We start from the raw sequence: 22,151 nt of genomic DNA on the forward strand, positions 1-22,151 counted from the left end.
GGAACCTGGAGCCAGCGGGTCTGGATTCAAATCCTGCCTTTACTACTTACGATCTGGGAGACCTTGAACAGGTTACTGAACCTTTGTGTACCTGTTTCCTCAACTGTAGAATGGGGATGATAATAGGGTTGTTCTGAGGCTCAGACACGTTAAAATCATATTTAATTTTTTTTTTTAGATTTTGTTTATTTATTTGACAGAGAGCACAAGCAGGGGGAGAGCAGCAGAGGGAGAGGGAGAAGCAGGTTCCCTGCTGAGCAGGGAGCCCGATATGGGGCTCGATCCCAGGACCCTGAGACCATGACCTGAGCTGAAGGCGGATGCTTCACCGACTGAGCCACCCAGGCGCCTCTAACATCATTTTTTAAAAAAGCGTTTGGAAGCCTGGCACGTAATTAAAGCTTTAACATGTTAGCTGTTACTGCAACTAATAGCATGATTTTAACAAACGTGCTGTGCTCCCCCAGGGCTTTTTCCCTCTAAAACCCTCCCCTGAACCTTCTGGCGGCGGCAGCCCCCACCCTGTCCTGGCTTCCACCTCAGTTAAGGGAAGCCCCAAAGGGACAAGAGGGTCCGTTTGGGCTTTTCAGTTAATTTCGGACTTGCGGAAGAGTTTCAAAATGTTACCAGTATCCCCAAATACCCTCCATTTGGGTTCCCCAGGCGTTAACTAGCATTTACCACATTTGCTGGGTCCTTTTCTTTTCTCAGTTATTTAAGAGGAAGTTGCAGACACGAGACCCTCTTTGCCTCTAAACACATTTGTGCGTATTTCCTAAGAATAAGGGCATTCTCTTGCTCAGAAGGAGAGATTTCCTTACATAAATCCTGGTATATTTATCTCAGTTGGAAAATTAAAGTGGATACATTCTGCGACTGAATCTACAGGTAGAGACCTTGCTCAGATTTCGCCCCCGTCCCAGGAACATCCCCGTGGTAACAGCAACTCTCAAATCACGAATCTCATTCAGCCTCCATGTCTTTTTAGTGTCCTTGACTCGGGCAGGCACCTCCCTGTATCTTCACCTTTTGTGACGTTTTAAAGATCAGTGGCCGAATATTTTGTAGGGCGTCCCTCAAATTGAGTTCGTCGGGTGTTTCTTCATTAGGGAGACTCTGGTTAGACATTCGGGGCAGGGATCCCCCACACGTGATGCTGTCCCTGGCTCAGTGTGGGTCGCCGGAGGCACGCGTCTGTTCGTGCTGTTGCCATTGATGTCAACTTTGATCACTTGGTAAAGGTGATGTCTGCCACATTTCTCCACCGCAAAGGTCTTTTTTTTTTTTTTTTGTAATAAATAATTATCTTGGGGAGACCTATGTTGAGACTATGTAAATACCCCATTCCCCATGAAACTCTCACCCGTTAGTTTTCGCCTCCATTGATAATTCTTGCCTGAAGGAAGTATTCTGGGGTGGGTGTCAAACGGTAACTTTTCTGATGTCGCTCAACCTTCCACTTTTATTAGTTGGTACAACCCTGGCGTGTCCGCTCTTCCTTTACTCACACACACGCTTATGTTGTATTTTATGTTCTGTAAGTATGTTGTATATTTGAATATACTTTCTGTATGACGTGCGTGCGTCATACCTGCGCACACACGCTGGTAAGGTTGACTGTAGCGCCGTGCCAGGGGCGGCGCTGCCTCGCACATTTTCCACCCCGCGGCTGGCTCGTCCCAGACGGAGCAGCGGGCGCCGGGCCAGCTGGCTTCCGCGTGCCTTTGACTTGAGCTTCATCCCTTCTGGCACAACAAGATGTTCCCGGCTCATCCTGTCCTTTCCTCTCCCCAGCCTGGAATCAGTCATTTCTCCAAGGAGCCCTGGTTCCTTTTAGTGGAGGTTGTATCTAAGTAGACATAAAACTCTCTGGCAGAGAAAACAGACTGAAGGAAAGGATGCTTGTATATCAAAGGCCAAATCTCATGGAACACACGGCAGATCTGGGGGGAGTCTGGTTCTTCGCCTCCACAGGCTCTCCAGCAGGAGCCTAGAGCCGGGTGCCGGCCATCGGCTGCGGGGTCCCCAGCCTGTGAGGTGGAGCCCCCTCCTCCTGGATGCCCACTTCCCCAGACCCCCCCTCCCCGCAGCTAAGGCGCACGCAAGCAGCACGCCTCCAATCCTTGGAACTGGGAGCCCCTGGTTCAAGGCACTTAGTGTCCAGAGGCTTCTCTCAGAGAAACAGTGGGGCCTTCAGGAGCAGTGGGTAGGAATGGTGGATTTAAGGAAGATAAAATGTAATAACAAAATACTGTGTGGAACCTACTTTTACGAAAATATTATTCATTGTTTATCTGCAATTCCGATTGAACTGGGTTTCTTGTGTTTTATCTGGTAACCTTGAGTGTGGGGCAGACAGGAGAATCCAGACTCCCACCCCAGGCTGCATGCCTATGCTCAGCCACCTGGTGGGGGGGAGGTCCCACCAGACCAGTTTTGTGGTGTGATCTTAGAGGCTGTTTCCGGCTGCAGAACCTTACCACCTTGTCCTCCAGCCGTTCCTGAGATCCTGCAGGATCCTCACGGTTCCCGTAACAAATCCCTTTTCTGTTTCCATGAGTGCAGGGCATTGGGAAGGGCCACCTGTGCCCTCCTCTCGTGGTGCAGAAGCCAGGTGCGGGAGAGGGGAGGAAGCCCCCAGATCAGTCTGGGAAACCAGAGAGTAGAAAGGACTATCCACTGCTTCCTTCCAGAACTTTCAGAATTCCCAAGCCCACAGGCCGAACCAACCATCCGTCCATCCTTCATTCTATCCACCCAGTATCCATCCATCCTTCCTTCCTTCCTTCCTTCCTTCCTTCCTTCCTTCCTTCCTTCCTTCCTTCCTTTCTACCTTCCATCATCCATCCATCCATCCATCCATCCATCCATCCATCCATCCATCCAATGATTTCTGAGTACCTGCTGTGTGCTAGGCACTGTTCTAGGTCCTAGAGGTATCACAAATGACAAAAGAGACACAGATGTGTGCTNGGGGGGGGGGGGTGGCACAGTTAGCCATTTTCTGTGCCAGGTATAAGAAGTGCTGTGAGAAAAAGAAACCAGACAAAGGAGGCTGGGAGTGCCCGAGGCTGAGGCTGTTGATATGTTAAACAGGGTGGTCAGGGGAGGTGCCCATCTCCAGAGGTGACTTTGTAAAGGGGGCTATGGAGGTGTGGGAGGAGCCAGAGGGTGTCAGAGGGAGGAGAGTTCCCAGGAGCTGAGAAGCAAGTGCCCCTGGCCCCAGGGACCCCGGAGGGCAGCACAGAGGGAAAGGTGACAGAGGGGCAGGTGAGGGCGGCCATCAGGCCTCGGGGAGGACTTGGGCGAACTGGAGAGCCATAGGAGGGTTCTGGGCTGAGGAGAGATGGGCTCTGACTTCCATTTCTAAAGGAATGTGAGCTCAAGGAGGGGCAGAGGGTGCTCAGAATGAACTGATTTAAATCGGAAACAAGTACAATCAGGATGCTTTTTGCTGAATGGCCAGTTTGCTTCTACCGAACTTGTCAGCTATGGGGGGGCGGCGAGGGGACCTCGAGAGCTAAAGGGCAAGGCTGATTATAGAAAAATAGAAGTGCACCTTGTCTTGCAACCTGGGCATGTGCCTCGGAAACTCATGCTGGCTACGGTGCCTCCTTACATGGATTCCTCACCACGGGCCGTGAGGCAGGTGCGAGTGTCCCCGTTGCCAGGCAAGGAAGCCGTGGCCCGGTGAGGCTGAGTGCCTTGCCGGCCCCCCGGCCCGCCCCGGCCCAGGCTGCCATCCCCCTAGAGCACCAACCTTGTCAAGCCTCCTTCCAGCCTGAGCCGCCGCTGGCTTCCTTCGCCTTCTGTGGGACGTTGAAAATCAAGATGGAAATTACCAGGAGCCCAGGCGGCCTTTCCATCCGCCTGCACCGCTCCACTCTCCCTGTTCGGGTTGGCCTGGAAACAGCCCACTCTGGCCAAATGGGTCAATTGAGAAGGAAGCATTTGCTGATGGGCGTGGACGTGTGTTAACTTGGTTTTGCCCAAAAAATAAGGTGGTCTTGTCGTGCAGAGGGGGGGCACAGGAGTGCACGGACAGCCGGAAGGTCCCAGAGAAGCCCCAGGCTGAGGTCTGTGAGGACCGGCCTCTTCCCCTGGCTGACCTGGTGGCCTGAGCAGACATTATGGTCAAGAACCACCTTCTCCGGCTCCCAAGGCCACTGGGATGACCTGTCCACTTCCGGAGGAGGTTGGCAGTGCCACTAGACGTCTGATCCCAAATGGAAAATTGAAACCACGATTCTCCGTCACTGTAGCCATTTGTCACTGGACAAGGACGTATATAAACAGCTTAATTGGGACCAGACCACCTTCCCCCTCCCTCTGCTCCTTCCCGGGGCCTCCCCTGCTCACTTGGGGAAGGGAGCAAACATGGTGCAAGGTCAAAACCCAGGGCCTGTTTGCTCCTCCTCGCTGAGCCGAGCCTGCTAACGCACCACATCTGGTCTCGCGACAGCCCCCTGCCCATTTGTCCAGGAGGAAGCTGAGGCTGGGGTTCCATCATCTGGCCAAGGAAACGCAGACAAAGTGCAGAACCAAGATCCTGGCCAAGGCTCCCTAGAGACCCGGCTGCCCTTTGTAAACGTGCGCTCAGGCCAGGGACACACGGTCCGGGCTTGCCGGGGACCAGCACACCTGCGCCGTGTCCCCGGACCCCTGTCTTGCTGGGTGTGCTCAGCCCCTTCCACCCCCCAGAGCCCCAGGGGGAACCTCTCTGTCAGAGTTGGACTTCACCCCCGCACAGCACAACCACTCTGGACTCAGTTTCCCTCCCTGTCTCACATCTCAGTGCTGCTGCCTTCCGAGGATGCTTCCCCCATGTCCCAAGCTTGTGCCATCAGCACTCCCTTCCATGGACCTTTTTCACCCAGCATCATCAGAGGGGGGGATAACTGAAGAGTTAGTAGCCCATGGGTTAGAGTCCCAGCATGCCCCCTTCTAGCGGTGTGACCCTGGGCACGCTCCTTAACCTCTCTGCACCTGTTTCCTTATCTGTACCACGTGGACGGAAATAGTACCCACCTCGTACAGCGGCTTCCATGAGAGAGCGTGTGGGAAGTGTTTACGACAGCCTGTGGGCACGCGCACGCTGCCGATTAATTGTAGCCCAGCCCTGCGGATGTGGTTGTTAACGTTACAGTAACACATGAAGCCCTGATGTCGGGAACACTGATGAGCGCGCGAGCCGGCGAGCACCAGGCTGGTGCACCAGCCCCGAGGACCGTGTGCGTCAGGCTGGTTCTGCTCTCCCGGGTGTGCAGGCACGTGTGCTCGCCCGTGTGCACGTGCCTGTGCACGTGGGTGTGTGTGAGTGCGGGGAGAGCCCAGGGGAAAGGAAGTGGGAGACGCGGGAACACACCCCGTGTGACTGAGCCCCGGTCCCCAAGAAGTGGTGTGATGCCGCTGCAGCTCGGAGATCATGTGAGTGAAGCCAGACAGCCAGTGTGTCCCAGAAAGGCTCCTGTGTCACGCGTTTGTGCTGGGCGCTGTTCCCGGCCCCTCACGAGTATGAACGCATAATCCTCATGACTATCCCATGAGGCGGGTGCCATCTTCATCCCCATTTCACAGACAAGGAGACTTGGACACAGAGAGGGTAGGCGACTTAGCCCAGGTCACACAGCCTGGAGCAGTCGGGTGAGAAGCGTGCCCCTGGCTACGAGGCCGTGCCACCCTCACCCAAGAGCACGTGACGGCTGCCCGTCAGAACCACATGACAGGACTTGAGTGCTGACCGGATGTGGGGACATCAACTTCATCATGTGCTCAGTCCTCCGAACTTCACTCCAAATAGCTGCCATAGTTCCCAGCTCGTGGGTCAAAACGAGAAACACATTCTTCAGAATCAACATGTCAAGAAAGACAAAGACAGGCCGAGAGACTGTTCCAAGTTAAGGGGACGAGACAGACCGCGTAACTGAGCCCTGAACCCCGGAAGCAGGGACGGCCACAGAGCGCTTCTCAGAGCCACTGAGCACTGCGGGCTGGGTGGTGTGTTCACGGAGGGAGACTGAATACGCCGTCGTGCTCTGACGGCCTGACATCTGTGAGATGTTCGGTGTCCCCACGGGGGTCATGCTGCTATAGTTATGGGATTTAGGAACAGAGGGTCTCGTGTCTGCACTTTACTCTCCAAAGGGATGGGAGTAAACACGTACACACACACACACACACAAAAAGTGCTACAGCCACGGGACAAACGCACACAGCTGGCGAACCTGGGCGAAGGGTGCGCAGGAACTCCCTATATTAGGCTTGCAACTTTTCTGTAAGCTTGAAATTATACCCAAAGAAGAAGTTATGGAATAGAGTAACCAAACACAGCAACAAAAAAGGCACCGAATCTGTGTGGTCACAAGTGCGGTCTGGAATTCTCGCCCGGGTATGGACGTCCCCACCAGGGCGGCGCGCCTGTACCCTCCTGCCCACTGAGCGGCCGCTGGACGTTGTCGCGCTCAGGGGGGCAGCCCATAGCTCAGTGTCTGAGAGGCCGCAGGTGCCCCGGACACCCTCGCCTCCCCCAACCCCGCTCCAGGGCGGACAGAAGCCCCTCCTGTGTGCTGGACCTGGACTTGACCCTCGCGACCCTGTGGTCCCTGCCTTCCGAGGACCAACAGACACAGGACAAGGATGAGGGGGCTTCAGAGCAGAGGTGCAGGTGCTAAGGGGGACCCGCCAGGTAGGAACAGTTTGTGCAGGAGGAGAGGAAAAGCTAGGGGAGGGGGAGGGGGCAACGCGTTTCCCAGCAACTCTGTGCAATAGCCACTATGAGCCCTTTTTATAGGTGGGAAAACCGGCTCCAAGTGTGCGGTTCGCTGGCCCGTGGCTCGGGGCTAGGATGTGGCAGCCCTGAGGTTCCCACCTGAACGCTGCCACCCCCTTCCTGCAAGAAGGAGGGGTGACGTCTACAAGGAGATGGAGCCCACGAGTGCCCACGGCGGGGGCACCGGGCCCAGGGCTCCACCCTTAACCAGCCCCCTCGCTCTGGTCTTCAACCTGCCCGAGCTGCTCCGATGGCCTAGGAGCGGGAGCACGGCAGGGGGGAGTCTGGGTGTGGCCTGGCCCAGCTCCCCCACCTATAAGCCCTGCATCGTGAGGCTAAACCCCCATAGTCTTATCTCTTGAACAGACACTGATGGTGTGCAGAGCCTTGGCTGGTGCTCAACAAACTTTGTAGGGACAGAGGCGGTGTTGAGCAGAATGACAATCGCTTCAAGGCTAAAACACTTCGTCATGCTCTCCATTTGTGGCCCAGATGCGACGGAACTGGGTCCAGATCGTACTGTTTGGCCCCCTCCTTTCCTTCCAGACTGTGTGGGTTTGTTTTTCCTCTTGCTGCTTTGCCAAAGCCAGAGTAACAAACCCTGCCACCTGCCACTTGGGAAGAAGAGAATTATTTTTTTTTAACCAGTTTTTTTTTTTAACACTGATTGCAGCAGGAAACCCTGAGGTGTGGGCAGCAATGGGTGCCCACTTGGGACACCTTCCCACTCTCCACGTGTCACCCCAGAGAGGCCTCTTCCTGTGTCATTTCTGCGCTGGCCCCAGGGGCCCTGTGACCTAACCCCACGGATAGCCAAGGAGCGGGTGTTTAGAGGCCACTGGAAGAGTCCAGCTGTTCCCTTGTTGGGCTGGACCAGTGGCCTCAGGCTACCCCGGCAGCTGTCTTTCAGAATGGCCCCAGGTAGTGTCAACTGTGGGTGTGCACACATGCATGCACGCGTGCACACACACACCCACAGGGGCCCAGGCGGCTCACTCATTGATAACAACAGCCTTTGGGTAGTCCTGGGACAACAACTGTGTCCCCAAACCGAGCCAGGGGCTAGAACAGCGCGGCGGGGCTCCTTTGGAACCCAGATACCCTCCCGATCCCAGGAGCAGGGAGCGCACAGAACCCAGCAGGGATTCGGGGGACCACCTGTCTGCAGCCTCAATTCCTGCTGAGCTGTGTCCTGAGAGCCTCTAGGCCAAGTGCCAGATCTGTCTTGCTGATAAGAAAATTGGGCGATCGTGCCATCCTCAGCACTCAGGGAGGCAATTTCGTGGGTGTATACAGTGAGCACCTCTCACTGGGTGATCAGCAATCCCAAACCCCCCACCCCCACCCCGAGAAGGCCAGGTTGAAGAAGGCAGCCATGCGCCCACCGTGTGAATCATGATGGCACTGTGTTTGTGGACGGTGTGAGTGCTGGCATCTGTTCCAACCACGGTGCGTTTTCAGAGTGCGTGCTCTCCGTACGGAGACACTGGTTCCCAGAGACACCATGGCTGGGGGAGGGCAGATAGTGGGCCCACAAACACCTACGAGCACAGCGGGGTGTAGCACCTGGTGCCATGGGGGGCCGTTTGTGTGTACAGACAGGGAGGCTTCCTGGAGGAGGAGTCTGGGNGGGGGGGGGGGAGGAGGCGGTGATGTGATCAGATTTGCATTTTGAAAGCATGTTCCAGCAACAGTGTGGAAAAGTGGATTGTTGGGATCCGGAATGGAAGCCAGAAACCAGGTGGGCGGCCATGGCCAAGCCCTGGGAAAGGCCGCCAGCCAGCTCTTTGTCAGGTGTTTCCCTCTATGTCTGAGCCGGCAGCAGGCAGCTTGCGGTGGCAGCCGTGGGAATGCAGAGAAGGAGGTGTATTGAGAGAGATTGGGGCAGCAGCACGACAGGACTCGGGGTACATGGGGTTTGGGGAGAGGAGGAAGCAGGGTCAAAACCGCCTCCAGCACGTCTGGCTTAATTAGCTGAACTGGCCTGATCGCTGTGTCTGTCAGTCCAGGTAACTCTAGGCTGGGAAGGGAGAGGAAAAAAAGCCCACCTTTGTCATCGTAAGTTAAAAAATGAAGCGTGATCTGCAGTACAGTATTATCTTCCTTTACAATGTGTGGAAAAAACACAGAAACTTCCCTAGCAGTTAACAGGGGTTCTCTGTGAACACGGGATCGTCGTCTTTCACTTTTCTCCACTTCCCGAGTAGTCTTTGATGATTGCATGCTAATACTGTGATTAGACAGACCCACATGAACATATACATATTTTCCATGAAATCAGTGCTGCCAGTGGAGGTCGTGTTTGGCTGGCGGGAGTCGGGAGGGGGCTCCAGGAGCAGGGACACGGTGGCTGTCAGTGACACCTCGCCCCCGTCCACCAGGACGTGCCCGCCAGGCTCGGCCCTCACGGTGCTCTAGTCCTTCGATCCGGGTCTGCGGACTGCGTTCTGAATTCCCGAAGTTCACTGTAAATGTAGTGTTTTAACTTCCTTCTTACATTTTCTTCCTTTCTCCCAAAGAAACGTGCAGAGCCAGCCACAGCATGACGTGGTGGACATGTTCCTGCAGCTCTGGGGCCTTTCGAAAAGCAAGAGGCGTTCCCTCTCCTGGCTTCCCAAGCTGGGAGACAGCTCTGTTTTATCTCACTCCTGGCCCCGACGAGATAGGGTCTGGTGGGAAGAGCCACTTGGAGGAAACTTCCGCGGAGACACCACGTGTTTGCTGGGGAGGGACGGGAGATGGCGGGGGTGCTCCGAAAGCACGAGCCTGAGACGGGGCCTGGTGCCTCGGTGCTGTGACCTTCGGGAACCGTTTGGGAAAGCCCTAGCTGTGCTGGGGGAGAGGGACCGCGCCACGCCCCAGACAGTGAGAAAGGGCCCCCCCTGCCTCTACACCAGCAGCCCCTGCTTCTGGGGGTGCAGGGCTGTGAGCCGGGTTCCTGCCCCGGGAGCCCAGAACTCAGCCAGTGGGCATGAGAGGTGACGGTCCCTCCTTGAAAAAGCTGGGAGGACAGAGTCCTGCTGCCTTGCCGGACTAGGAGCAGTGATTGTAGCAATAATACTATGAGTAGGAACACTGGCAGTAACGGTCCGAACGGAGACTGTAGGAAGAAGAGGGTAGTACCAGTAGCAACAGTGGTAACCGTATCGATGGCAGCAGCGCTGACAGCAGTCGTAGTAATAGTAGGAGAGCCGTAGGAAGTCGAGTAACACTGGAGCAGCAGTAATAGCAGCAGTAGTAACAACTGGAGTAGTAATAGGAAGAGAGGAGCGATCGTACTAATAACTGTCACAGAGACGCCGTGGTGGTAGCCGTAGTAACAGTACTGGAGGTAGTAATTAATAACAGTGCTGGTGATCACACCGCTAGTAATGGTGGCGATCGTAATGACAGGAGTAGCACAGCATGCATGCCTCCCGCAGACATCACTGAGCACCTACTGTGTGCCATGCCCTGTGCCGAACACCAACTGTGTGCCCCGCCCTGCGCCGAGGACCTGCTGTGTGCCTCGCCCTGTGCTGAGCACCTACTCTGTGCTGAGCACCAACTGTGTGCCTTGCCCTGTGCCGAGCACCAACTGTGTGCCTTGCCCTGTGCTGAGCACCTACTGTGTGCCTTGCCCTGTGCTGAGCACCTACTGTGTGCCTTGCCCTGCGCTGAGTACCAACTGTGTGCCTCGCCCTGTGCTGAGCACCATGGGGGACCAAGCGAAACAGATGCCCTGCCCTCACAGAGCTTAAATTGCCTCCCTCTGCGCTTCCATCTGTCCTTGATGATGTGGGGAGCACTTTGTGGGGGTTGAGGGGGTTGAGGAATAAGGGAAGGTCCTCATTGCCAGGCCTGGACTGGAGGTGCCACCCCGGTGCCCCCTGGCCTGGTGTGTGGAACACTCAGTTCGTCCTTGGCTCCAAGCTAACCCATCGTCCAAACTTCCCCTCTGAACCAGTTACATAAGTGTTCCCTGAGGCCTGGAAGCTTCCAGATGGCCCTGCGGCCCACCCTACCAGCTGCTCCCGGGATGTCAGCCCTGGCCACTTTCCTGGGCCCCGGAATTCCTGGAGCAGCCTGACACAGAGCAGCTGCTGAAACCCGGCTGGGGGGGGCACGCTAAGTGCACACGTCAGCCCCCCAACAACCTCAGTGTGCTCCCTGCCCTACCCGAGAGCAGCTGTGCTGGGGGTGGAACTGGGTCCCTGTGACCCCAGACATCTGGGCCCACAGCACAGAGCAGCCTGGAGGAAGGCACGCTGGTGACGCCCCCTCAGCCGAACAATCTGCCCTTGTCCCTGCTGTTCTGCGTGGACATGGTCCCGATTCCTCTTGTGCGATGAGCTTCTTCCTACCTGCACTCAAGCATTCTCACGGCCATGTCCAGGGACCACAGGTTCCCAGACCCCCAGGTCCGTCAGAATCTCTGGAAAGCTGGTTTAAAATGTCCGTTCAGGGGGCACCTGGGTGGCTCAGTTGGTGAAGTGTCTGCCTTCGGCTCTGGTCGTGATCTCGGGGTCCTGGGATGGAGCCCCGCGTCCTGCTCCCTGGTCAGTGGGGAACTTGCTTCTCTCTCTCCCTCTGCCCCTCCCCCTGCTTGTGCTCTCTCTTTCTCAAATAAATAAATAGAATCTTTTTTTTAAAAATAAAAATAAATAAAATGCCCATTCAGGGCGCCACCCAGGGAGTCCTATCCGTTAGATCTGGGAGTGGGCTCGGGAGCTTGGTTCTGGACAAGGTCCCAGGCTGTTTGGATACAAGTCTTCCTCAGGCCACACCTGGAGAAACACGGACACAGATGGAACATTCTCCCTTTACGTGACAGGTGATAGATGCACGGGGGAGGGTATCTACTTTCTCTCTCTCTCTGTCTCTCTCAATGAGTTTATGTACTTAGTCACGTATAGACAGAGATCTGTTGATCCGTATCGTGTGAGTTTCCTGTGGCCACCATAGCAAAGGGCCACGAGCCACACGGCCTGAAACAGCAGGAGCACACTCTCCCACTCAGCAGGCCTCAAGTCCAGATCAAGCGTCCCAGGGTCGCCTCCCTCCCAAGGCTCCAGGGGAGGGTCCCTCCTGCCCCTTCCGGCCCCGGGGCTCATGGCTTGTGGCTGTGTCGTCCAGCCCCTGCCTGTCTTCACACGGCCTCGTTCCTTATCTGTGTCTGATGAAGACGCGTGTCCTTGGGTTTGGGGCCCACCCAGATGATCCAGGATGACCTTATCTTGAGATCCTCGATGACAACCATGAAGACCGTGCTGCCAGATCAGGCACCTTCACTGCCCCGGGGGTCAGGGTGTGGTGTATGCAGATCGCAAAGTGTCTCACAAATCAGCCTTCAAGCAAGAGGACGGGCAAGGCGCCCGAGCTCGCTCCCACCCCCAGGACGGAGCCTCTGGCTCTGCCCCTGCCCCCCTTCAGGCCGCACAGGCCGTGCACTATGGTCGGCTACGCGGTGGATCAAACGCCGGCTTTTCCTTGAAGACCACAACTTCCAGCTGGGGTCTGCCAGTCTGCACCTCCATCTCCTCCCTCACGGCCTCCCTCCCTCCCCGGCCTCTCCTCCAGCTCCTCTGCTGTCCCCTCTGACAGCTGACCCTGGGCCCCTTCCGTCCTCGGTGGATCCTCCCTCCCAGGAAAGCTCATTGTGTCCCAACGTCACGTGCCCTTGCTGCGAGGCAGCCCTGCCCCATCTTCAGCTCTTGTCTCTTCTGAGGGCCATAGCGTTCCAGGGCCAGTGGGCCACTGGCCTGTCCACTCGGACACCTTCCTGACCCTTCAGCTCACCGGTTGTCCAGGTAGTGAGCTTCCTAGCCTGCCTGCACCCCCACGGCCATGCCTGTGAGATGAGGATTAGGGGTAACTATGACATCAGAGGGCCGCATGGGAAGATATAGCATGGATGCTGAGCACAGGGTAAGTGCTGGGAATCTATGGCAAATGCAAACAGCACACCCTATACCTCCAGGTCAGGAGCCCAGGGCAGCCGGAAGGTGGGACCTCGGCCAGGTTCCCCCACATTCTAGGCTCAGAGGAGGCAGTTGCTCTCCAGGGGTCTAGAAAGACACCCCTGCCCGTTTGTTCTCCAGCCCATGAAACATACAGCCAAGGAGGAACCTTTCTGCCCTTCAATGATGAGCTCTGGGATGGAGCAGAAATCTCCCTGGAGAGGACAATCAAGAACTGGAACTTACTCTTACTAAAGTACAAATGACTGATAGCAGATCAGTTACCAAAAAAGAGCAAGTATGAGGAGGCTGGCCTAGGGGCCCCTGGCGCAGGTACGCCGGCTTCAATCAGCAATCAAGGGGCACCTCCCGAAGGAGGGGACCCCCCGAATTGCCCACCACCAGGGGGCAGCAGAGCATCAGGGATCAATTTATAAATCTAAATCCAGGGGTCCCAATTATTACTCAGATAAGTTACAAAATTCCTCCCCTACTCCCGTCTAGGTAGTCCTTGCTTCCAAACGAATGTGTGCCTCGTTAGCGTATCCTCCATAGCACGCCGGGCAGAGGTCCAGAAAAGCCTGAAGCACCTCATTCAAGGAAGGTTCCTGTGGACCAGCCCCAGTACTGCAGACTTTCTCAAAGTGGGGAACCCCGGCTGGCAGCACCAGCCTCACCTGGGAGCTTGTTGGAAATGCAGATTCTCTGGCCCTGCCCCAGACCGACAGCTTCAGAATCTCTGGGGGCTGGGGCTGGCCATGCGGGTGTAAACAGGCCCTCCCCCGGGGGCTCTCAGGGTGCAGCTCAGCCTTGAGAACTACTGCTTTCGATGAATCAGGCAACCTGGGGGCCGTGAATTATTTGCAGACGTGGCAATGTGGCTCTGAGGAAGAAAAGGCAGAACGCGGTGGGCTGGTCTAGAGCCGGGGATCCACCGATGGCCGTCACTGTGATGGACGAGCGAGTCAGCCGCGGTCGCACAGCATTGGGACCCAGCCCAAACAACTTCCAGAAGGAGGAGTGAAGACAGTGGCCTCAGGGTTCTGGCTCTCCACGATGAGCAGGGATGCAGCTAAAAAGGAGTAAAAAGGAGCCACGGGGCCTTTTCCAGGCACTAGAACGAATACAAGCTGGGCCACGCTGCTCAGTGACTCAACCTCTCTGATCCTCCGTTCCTGACCCTGAGCAGTGGGGACAATAACAGTCCCTGCCACCAAATAAGCGTGCCATCCGGATAAAATAAGATAATTCCCGGGACCCCTGGCTCAGAGTCAACACTCAACAAGCTTCTGTGCATCTTCCTCATACACGGGTCACGTATGTTGGAAACACCTGTGTTTTCCCAGTCCAGCTGCTCCCAAGGTGACACAGGCTTCCCGTATGACCCGGCGATGCAGGAGACATCCAAGAGAAACGAACACTTAGGTCGCCATGGAAACCTGCCTCCAGCTGCTCCCAGCAGCCAGCAAGGGGACCTGAGGATGGGGTCCACCTGCTGGAAGCGTCCCCAGGTCGTAAAGATGAGAGCAATGCAGGCAGGTGCAGCACGGCGGACAGCCGTCGACGGCGTCCTGCCCCATGGAAGACGCCAGTCACAAAGGCAGCGCCTCCGGTCATGCGGAGTGTCTGGAAGGGGCAGATCAGAGACAGAAAACAGATTCGTGGTTGTGGGGGCCGGGCTGGGGGTCGAGAGATTGGAGGGGACAGCTAAGGGAACAGGGTGATGACAGGTTCGAGAATGGACTGTATTGATAGCATGAATCTGAACATGCCCCAGACTATCGAGTCGTACTCTTTAAACGGCTGAACTGTGTCATGTGTGAACTCCATCTTGCAAGAGCTGTTAAAAAACCCACGTTTTCCCCATGAGATGTCCTAAAGCTATTTTTGTTCTTAATTGGCGGCGGGGGGGGGGTATCCTGTTAACATTTTAATTTTTCCCAAATTAACAGCTAACCAAAAAAGCTTAGGAAAGGTACTCAAGCTCCATTTTGTCCCCAAGGGCTAGGGCTCTGTCATGGGCCCCTCGTTCAAGGTCAGGCCCCCATAACAGCAGAGCGAAGCAGCCCCTCACGATGTGAGTTGTTTTTAAAGGCTGCAGACTGTCCAGTTGCATTTTGTCTGTAAACATCGTGCAGACCAAGGTGGGTTAAGCCCCTAGGATCTTCACGGTCTTGGGGATAACTCATCAGAAAAATTCCGGCCTCTCCAGGCTTAGGGAGGCAAGTCCAGATCCACAGCTGTCCTTGAAGGCAGCCGCCAGGGAGGCCTGCCCAGACCTTATCTCCAGAAGGAAATGTCCCCACCCTGCTCCACATGCTTGTCCAGAAGGAGGCGGCCCAGACAGAGCCACCGCGGGCCAGAGGGAAAGTCACCAGGGGAAGGAGGGGCTCCTGGCACGGGGGCTGAAGGATGCTCGTCCCTGCCTCCCCTGCTGCTCACAGCCTCCCCTGGTTTCCCCTCTCCCTCCCATGGCCTTCAGGCTGGGCGGGGGCCCTCAGGTCCTGCAGCCTGCCCCTGCCTGCCTGTGCAGACTCTCCTCAGTCCTGATGCTTCGCCCCTTCCCCACACCCCTGGGCCTTTGCACAGGCTGGCATGGGAAGGCTCCACCAGGCTCTGGCTGCGTGCTGTTGGGCAAGTCCCTCTCTCCGGGGCCTCGGTCCCCACGGTAGGGTGAGGAGCCTCGGCAGGCTGCTTGTGAGGAACCCGTTAGGTAAAGCCCACCCAGGTGAGCTCCGGGGCTCAGGGCTGAGCCAGTAGTCTCACTGGCTCCCACCTGCGAGGAGACTCCTCTGGACTCGGCCTGCTGACCACCCGCTCCCTTCCAGCTGCAGCTTCCCTCCTGCCTTACCCCCAGAACCTTCCAGAACGTCCAGGTGCGGTGGGGCTCCCAAGCCCATCTGTGATAGTCTGGTGGCCTGTTTGCTCTTGGATCATAGCGGCCACCCCTGGAGCACTGGGCTCCCGCTGCAGTCCCCCCAGCATACCCTGCCTCCCCCGACCCGGCCTGTTGCGGGCTCTCTGCAGGGATGTTCCGTGGAGTCAGTCTCCAGGAGACTGTCTCTGCCATTACCTTTCTGGGTCTTCACCGGTCCCTGGAGGCAGGAAACAGGCTACTGATCCGTGTGGACAGCTGAGAAACTGAGCCTCAGGGGACCGGGCTGAAGGCTGGCCTTGTCCTCAGCCTCCTGGGGTTTCCGAGACAGTGGGAGAGGGCCACCGTCCACAGGTGCGAGGTGGCGCGTGCACCGCCCCTCCATGCCTGGCACAGCTCCTCCGATGCCGTTTAAATGAAGCCTCCAGGCCTGGCCAGGGCAACAGGTCACATGTCCTTTGGCCAAGGCTGACCTGCGCCCCGGGCTCAGGCCATGTGTTTGCTGATTCATCAGTCCTGTCCCCCGCGCAGGCGGCCAGCCAGGGCTGGAGGAGCCCCTCTGCCTCCTGGCCCAGCCTGAGACCCAGTGCGCCTGCTCTGTTTATCTCCGCTGCAGGAAAAGAGGGGCAAGGTCCTAGGGGACCCCGAGGGCCACCCTTTTGAAGGCAAACGTGGACGAGCTGTTTAGGCCAGCAAGAGACATGGTTTTTTGCAGCCAACTCCTACAACAGTCCGGAAAGGGCGATGGAGTGGTCTAGAGACTGGGGCTGGGCTCCTGTCTCCCTGCAAGGTGACCTTGGGAAAGCAGTGACTCCCTCCACCCACATCCCTACCCAAAACAGGAGCAAGGGGTGGGTGATGACACCCTTATTCTGAAGGACACTCATGGAGGGAAGTGTTGGGCACAGTGCTGGACACAGAAGTCCTTGATTAACATTCCATATTTACAAAAAGTATGCTTATTTGTAAAATTCCTCAGAAGGCCTCAAGGAACAGGTAGAGTGAGAGAAAGCTTCAGTTTCGGGATGTGAAGGATTGGGGGTTCACTGAGAGCGAGCCCCTCTGGACGACCGAGCCTGTCCTGTGGGAGAACAGGACAGAAGCATGTGTCGCGTGCTGGTACAGTGGCGGATGGGGTGCGTCCACTTCAGGGCGCTCTCATAGCTCCCAGGTGGCTACAGGGAAGGACTGTGTCTTTGAGGAAGGGAGCAACTTGGGGAGCCCCCGGGGTCCTCGGGATTTATCTGGGTTACATAGCACTGCCATTAGCTGACACTGGGGAAAGCCAAGTCTGTGCTTTGTGGAGTGTGGCTCCAAAAAGGGGTCTTCACAAACCCCGAAGGCCTGGTCCAAGTCTGTGCTTGGCTGCCACACGGCTTCTGGGTCATAGTTTCTAGGGACTGGAACGTGGACATCTTTGGGGCCATTATTCTGCCTTCCACGTACTCTCTACCCGCAGGGTCTGTCCCTCGTAAAAGTGTCGGAATATTATTCACACAGCCTCAAGTTTAGGGTTTGAACATAACAACTTTTCTTTCTACATATGCCACCAATATCCATTCCCTTCTTCCTTGAATGGTGGAATGCCTCGGCTTCACTGGGCCTAAGACTGCTCATTTCTCAGCCTCGTCTGTGGCGAGGAATGACCCCATGGCTGTGTCTGGCCCATGGAGTGGGGACAGGGCTGGTTTGTGGCACTGCCAGATGGTGCCTTTAAAAAGAATGAGCATAGCTCCCTTTGCCTTTTACTCCCTCTCACTACCTGGGATGTAGATGTGATGGCAGGGTCTGTAGCAACCACTTTGGATCAGAGATAAAAACCACATGCTGAAGCTAGCAGAGCTGTCCTCCTAGCCTTGGACCCATCTCCCTCTGGATGGTGAGAGAACTACTGTCTTGTTAAGTCAAGGTATTAGGGGGCATCTTTGTCACAGCAGACAATGCTGTGGGTATACAGTACCCTCACTCAGACATATGGACCTATGTATCTGAAAGGCTGCCTCAACCCTCACATTGCCAGTGACCCCAAGGGCCTCTGCCTCCTCGGTCCTACACCTTACCACCGCTGAGCTTGTGGAAACTACAGGCAAGATCATCAAACCTTTCTGACTCCAGCAGAGAGGTGATGTTGTCAAATGTTCGCACATGCTCAGAGCCCTGGCCATAGGACATTGGCATTGACTGGGGGATTGCTAGACATGCTCACACCTTCTGCATCTGTCTCTGCACTTAACGAGACCCTCACCTGGGACATCTGATTTCAGCTCTTCGGGGCATCGTGTCCAAGCTGCCCTGAGTCCCTAGGGTGGTCCTTTGGCTCCTCGTGAGGAAATGGGAAGCAGGCAGGTCCAGGTTCCCCACTCTTGCTTTAAAAAAGTCAACAGCACATTTTTTGTTTCATTTGACGAGGTTCTGCATAGATTAATTTGCTAAAGTGGAGGACTCTGGAAGTCCTGGTCCTGGGCTGGGTCCCTTCCGATGACCCCTGCAGGGCTTGCTGGAGGCTCCAGGGCACGAGGCTGCAGAGAGGCCACTGTGGCGCAGTTGGGGATCCCAGGCCTCTCTCGGGCCTCATTCCACTGTTCCCCCATTTCCTTTGGAGGAGCCATCTCCGCGGGTGGAAAGACCTGGCATCTCATCTCCAGGCACATTGAGATCCTTATTTCTATTTAGTGTTGTTTTTAGATCCTTTTCATTCATTTGTTGACTGTGTGCTAGACACGCGCACTCGGACTAATGCACTGTTCATACCCAACAAACTTCTCTCATGGTTACATTTTTCTACATGCGTGTCCAGGAAAGAGACCTCAAGTTAAAAGGAACAGCCAGTGCAAAGGCCCTGCGGTCAGAGGTGCCAGGAGCCTGTGTGGGACATGGCGGCCGGCTGGAGTGCTGTGGCTAGTGAGTGAGGGGAGGCAGCAGGAAGGATGCACGGAGGTGGGGCAGTCACAGGTATATGGGGGTGGCTAGACAGCATAGCAGATCTGCTGGATACCCCCTGTCTGTGTCCCCTCTGAACGCACCGTTGAGGTTCATGCTGACAGCTTCTTATCTGCAGTGCATGGGAGCAAGTTCGCCATGCATCAGGGGCCCTGGAAGAGCCAAAGAGTTGAGTGACCAACTTGCACCAATTTGCCCAGGATACTCCTGTCTCTAACACTTAAAGTCCCAGAGCCCAGGAAGCACCTTAGTCCCAGGCAGACTGGGATGGTTGGTCACTCTATGGAAGAGTTAATGTCCCGGGAGCAGCCCTCTAGAAAGAAGGATAAGCATGGGTATATAAACCCCTGGCTCCCTGCCCTTCACGCGGGATACTCCGAGTCATCCCCTGGGGTTCTCAGCAGGATGCCCACTCGGGATGCCTGCCATGCCCCTGCCCCGCCTCCCTTCTACTTTCCCTCACTTGTGCTTCCTGGGAACACGTACCCATAAACTATTTGTACCAAATCCTTGTCTCAAGCTCTGCGTCTGGAGGACGCAACCTGAAACCTAAGGCAGAGGAGCTAATGAATACTGTGGGGAGACTAAGCCACCCCTTGAGCTGCCCCTGTCTTGTGGGGAAGGATCTTGGAATTTGCGGGTGTCCCTGTCCTGAGTCCCCTCCAGGCGTGCACTAAGCTTGGCCTTGAGTCAGAGCACACATTACAGCTGAGAAGCCGGAACCGTGGGCTGCTTCCCCAGACACTTGGGTCATCCCAGCTGCTCTGCCATCTTGGCCTCCCCAACAGCCCTTCATCAGCCCCTCCCCAGCAGGAGGCAGCCAAGGTCACGGCCAAGGGTGAGTGGTCTCTGTCCTCAGGCAGCAACAGCGTCATTGCCAGGAACCCCAGGGCTGCAAGACAGCTCCCTACCCACTGCCAGGCTCTCTGAGGCCCAGTCAGCATCTCTGTGCTGACTCTGGCCTATGTGCTCAGCCGTGGCTTGGTTTGGCGCCCAGGACTGACACTGGCCTGCTGACCCGGCCTGCCCTTGTTCCCTCTCTCCTGCACTTGGCTCTGTTAGTGCTGACCTCGAGTCCCTTTCTTGGCCGCCAGCCCCGGCCTCTCTATTCCTCTTGCCATGGGATGCCCAGCTGTGCCGATGGCCTTCCCAGGGCAGCAGCGGCCCCTCCCTGTGCTCTGACCTGCGGGGGCCTTGACTGAGCCCACACACTTGGGCCACTGTGACCCTCTCGGGCCAGCTGGGTGGCTGCAGCTGCTCTGAACCGAGGCCAGGGGACTCCCCTTGCATTGCCTCCCTCAGGATGGCAGCCGCTGGAGCACAGCTCCACAGGACAGAGTGTAACCGTGTCTTCTGCACACGTGTCCGGCGGCGAGCAGCCCTGTGCCCGCCCATGGCCCCCTCCCCAAGCTCACGGCAAAACCCAAGCCTTCCGACTGCCACAGTCCGGGCTCGTAATGCTGGTGGCCGCAGGGAAACCTGCTCTTTCCCGCTCTAAGGACCATTCTGGAAACCCCTTTCCCCCAACACCTGAATTGCGTCCTGCCTTCATACCAGCTCATGGAAAGTTCTTTTGTTCTCCAACTAGCTTCACAGAATTGGCCAAATCAAGATTTCTTTTTCTGTCATAGCTAGGCAAGAGTGATTGTGAGGTCTGCAAACTGCTTTCTTCGAAAGGAGGCCCCCCTTCCTTTCAGATGAAAAGGTTCTTTTAGATTCAAAAGACAGCTTTGCCTTTAGTGTACCGTGTGCCCTGGACCAGTGACCCCTTATCCTTCCTGCAGCCTCTCCTGTTCTGTAATAAGTCACTTCCGTGTCTGAGATTGGACTCCAGGTGTTGCCCGGTTCCCTCTGGGGCCCTTGCGGTCAGAGCCAACATATTAAAGCACAGTGAGGAGGAGTCCTTTGTGGTTCAGAATGTTTCCATTTTACAAGAGTAATAGCTGTGACCGTTTTTAAGTGTTTACGAAATGCCGTGCCCAATCTCCGTCATGCCCTCGACCTCCCCGTGAGGTGCTCCAACTGCTGTCCCCATTTTATAGATGAGGAAACAGAGGCTTGGCAAGCTTAAGTAATTTGCCCAATGACACACAGCAGGACTCAGACCTAGAGCTATCAGAGACAGCTGGAGGGGCCCCCGTGTGACTCATTCTGGAGTGTCCAAAGATTGCTTTTGGAATCAGCATTTATTTTACTCTTCCGTCTTCTTGTGGATTTTGTTTTTCCAAATCAAAACCAGTTGTTGTTGTTTTTTATTCCGTTGGGTCCTAGGAGGACCTCCCCAAAGCAGGACGAGATGCCTTTCCAGCATAAATGGAAATCATTGACACAATAGTTGTCAAATGCGTTAGCAGGAAATAAATCATATAGAATAACACTTGAAAAGCTGAAATAAATCTGTGTGGGCAGCTGGTTTAACCCCAAAATTGGTTCCAGCCTTTTTTTTTTTTTTAAACCTTTTCCCCTCTTTTTCTTGTTTATTTCAGCTTTTTCTTTTCTTACGCAAATTTTCCAGGCCTGGCTTTCTGCACTGCTGTTGATGAGTCCAGTCCTTCTGCTTATCTAAATGCTAATAAGACCACCCTGGTTCCTGAGGATCTCCATTCAGGCACGGACCCCAGGGTGGCGGGGTGGGGTGTCCACATGGAGCGGTTCACAGAGGGGTCGCAGGCCCTTGCCCTCGCTGAGCTCCACCAAGCCCCTTCCTGTCGGGGTCCCAAGCCAGACCTCGGGAAGCCACAATGCCCGGGGAATCTGCATTCTGACGCGCGCCCCCTGTTGGACCCTCTGCTCCCCCCGCAGGAAGCCGGGGCGACGGAATGCTCCGTTAGGGCTCCTGGAGCTCAGTGGGGACCTGAGCCCTCAGCCTCGGTTTGTTCACCTGAGAAACAGTTCTTCGGAACGATGTGGGGTTCCAGCACCCCGGCCCGGCCAGCTGGGTGGCCACACTTACCCCAGGGCAAACCTCTGCCAGTTTGAGAGTGAAGGAGCGGCTGAGGAGCCTCGGAGAATATTCCAAATATTCCATGACCACCTTCACCGTCACCTCAGCGTGGACCCGTCACTTCAGTCTGTTTCCACTTCCTTCTCCTTCAAAACATCAAAAAGAACATCTAAGAAAAGTTAGGAACTCTGTCATCCGTGTGTTTCTGAACACACAGACAACAGGAGGAACCCTTGGAGTCACGGCAGACCCTTTCTTTGGGGCTCCCATGGTTTATCTGCTCGTCCAACAAACCCTTCTCTGAGCTTCTGCCACGTGTGAAGCACAGACTCGGATGGACAGATGGGTGGGAGCCAGGCAGCCGTGCCCCTGCCCACCCAGGGCTGACAGCCGGGGGACACCCCGTGTGATAAATTATGGAACCAGGGGCTCCACGGGTTCACAGTGGGCTGTGACCCAGTTTAGGAAGCCACGGACTGTGTCCCCAAGAGCTGAGGGGGGCGGATGGTGGGGCAGGAAGGGGGCTGGGCCAGCATTCCTGACAAAGGCGACAGCACAGGGAAGGCCCCGTGGTGGGAAGGGGCTTGGGATGTATTAGGGTCTGGTGAGATGGTGTAAGATGAGGCCTCATGCACCACATGAAGGTTCCAGAACACCCTGCCTGTCCTGCTTGTCTCCAGCCAT

The 22,151-nt window shown here is 56.0% G+C and overlaps 1 long non-coding RNA gene across 1 annotated transcript; it reads right to left on the minus strand.

Annotated features, from left to right (window-relative positions):
• Positions 1–282: 282 nt before the first annotated feature.
• Positions 283–6,606, minus strand: LOC117795229. The gene is made up of 3 exons (XR_004619121.1): positions 5,029–6,606; positions 3,761–3,809; positions 283–2,647 (listed from the first exon to the last, which is right to left on the minus strand). It is a non-coding gene; the product is annotated as an uncharacterized LOC117795229 (long non-coding RNA).
• Positions 6,607–22,151: the final 15,545 nt, after the last annotated feature.

Source organism: Ailuropoda melanoleuca, chromosome 12 (assembly GCF_002007445.2).
Source record: "Ailuropoda melanoleuca isolate Jingjing chromosome 12, ASM200744v2, whole genome shotgun sequence".
NCBI lineage: Eukaryota > Metazoa > Chordata > Mammalia > Carnivora > Ursidae > Ailuropoda > Ailuropoda melanoleuca.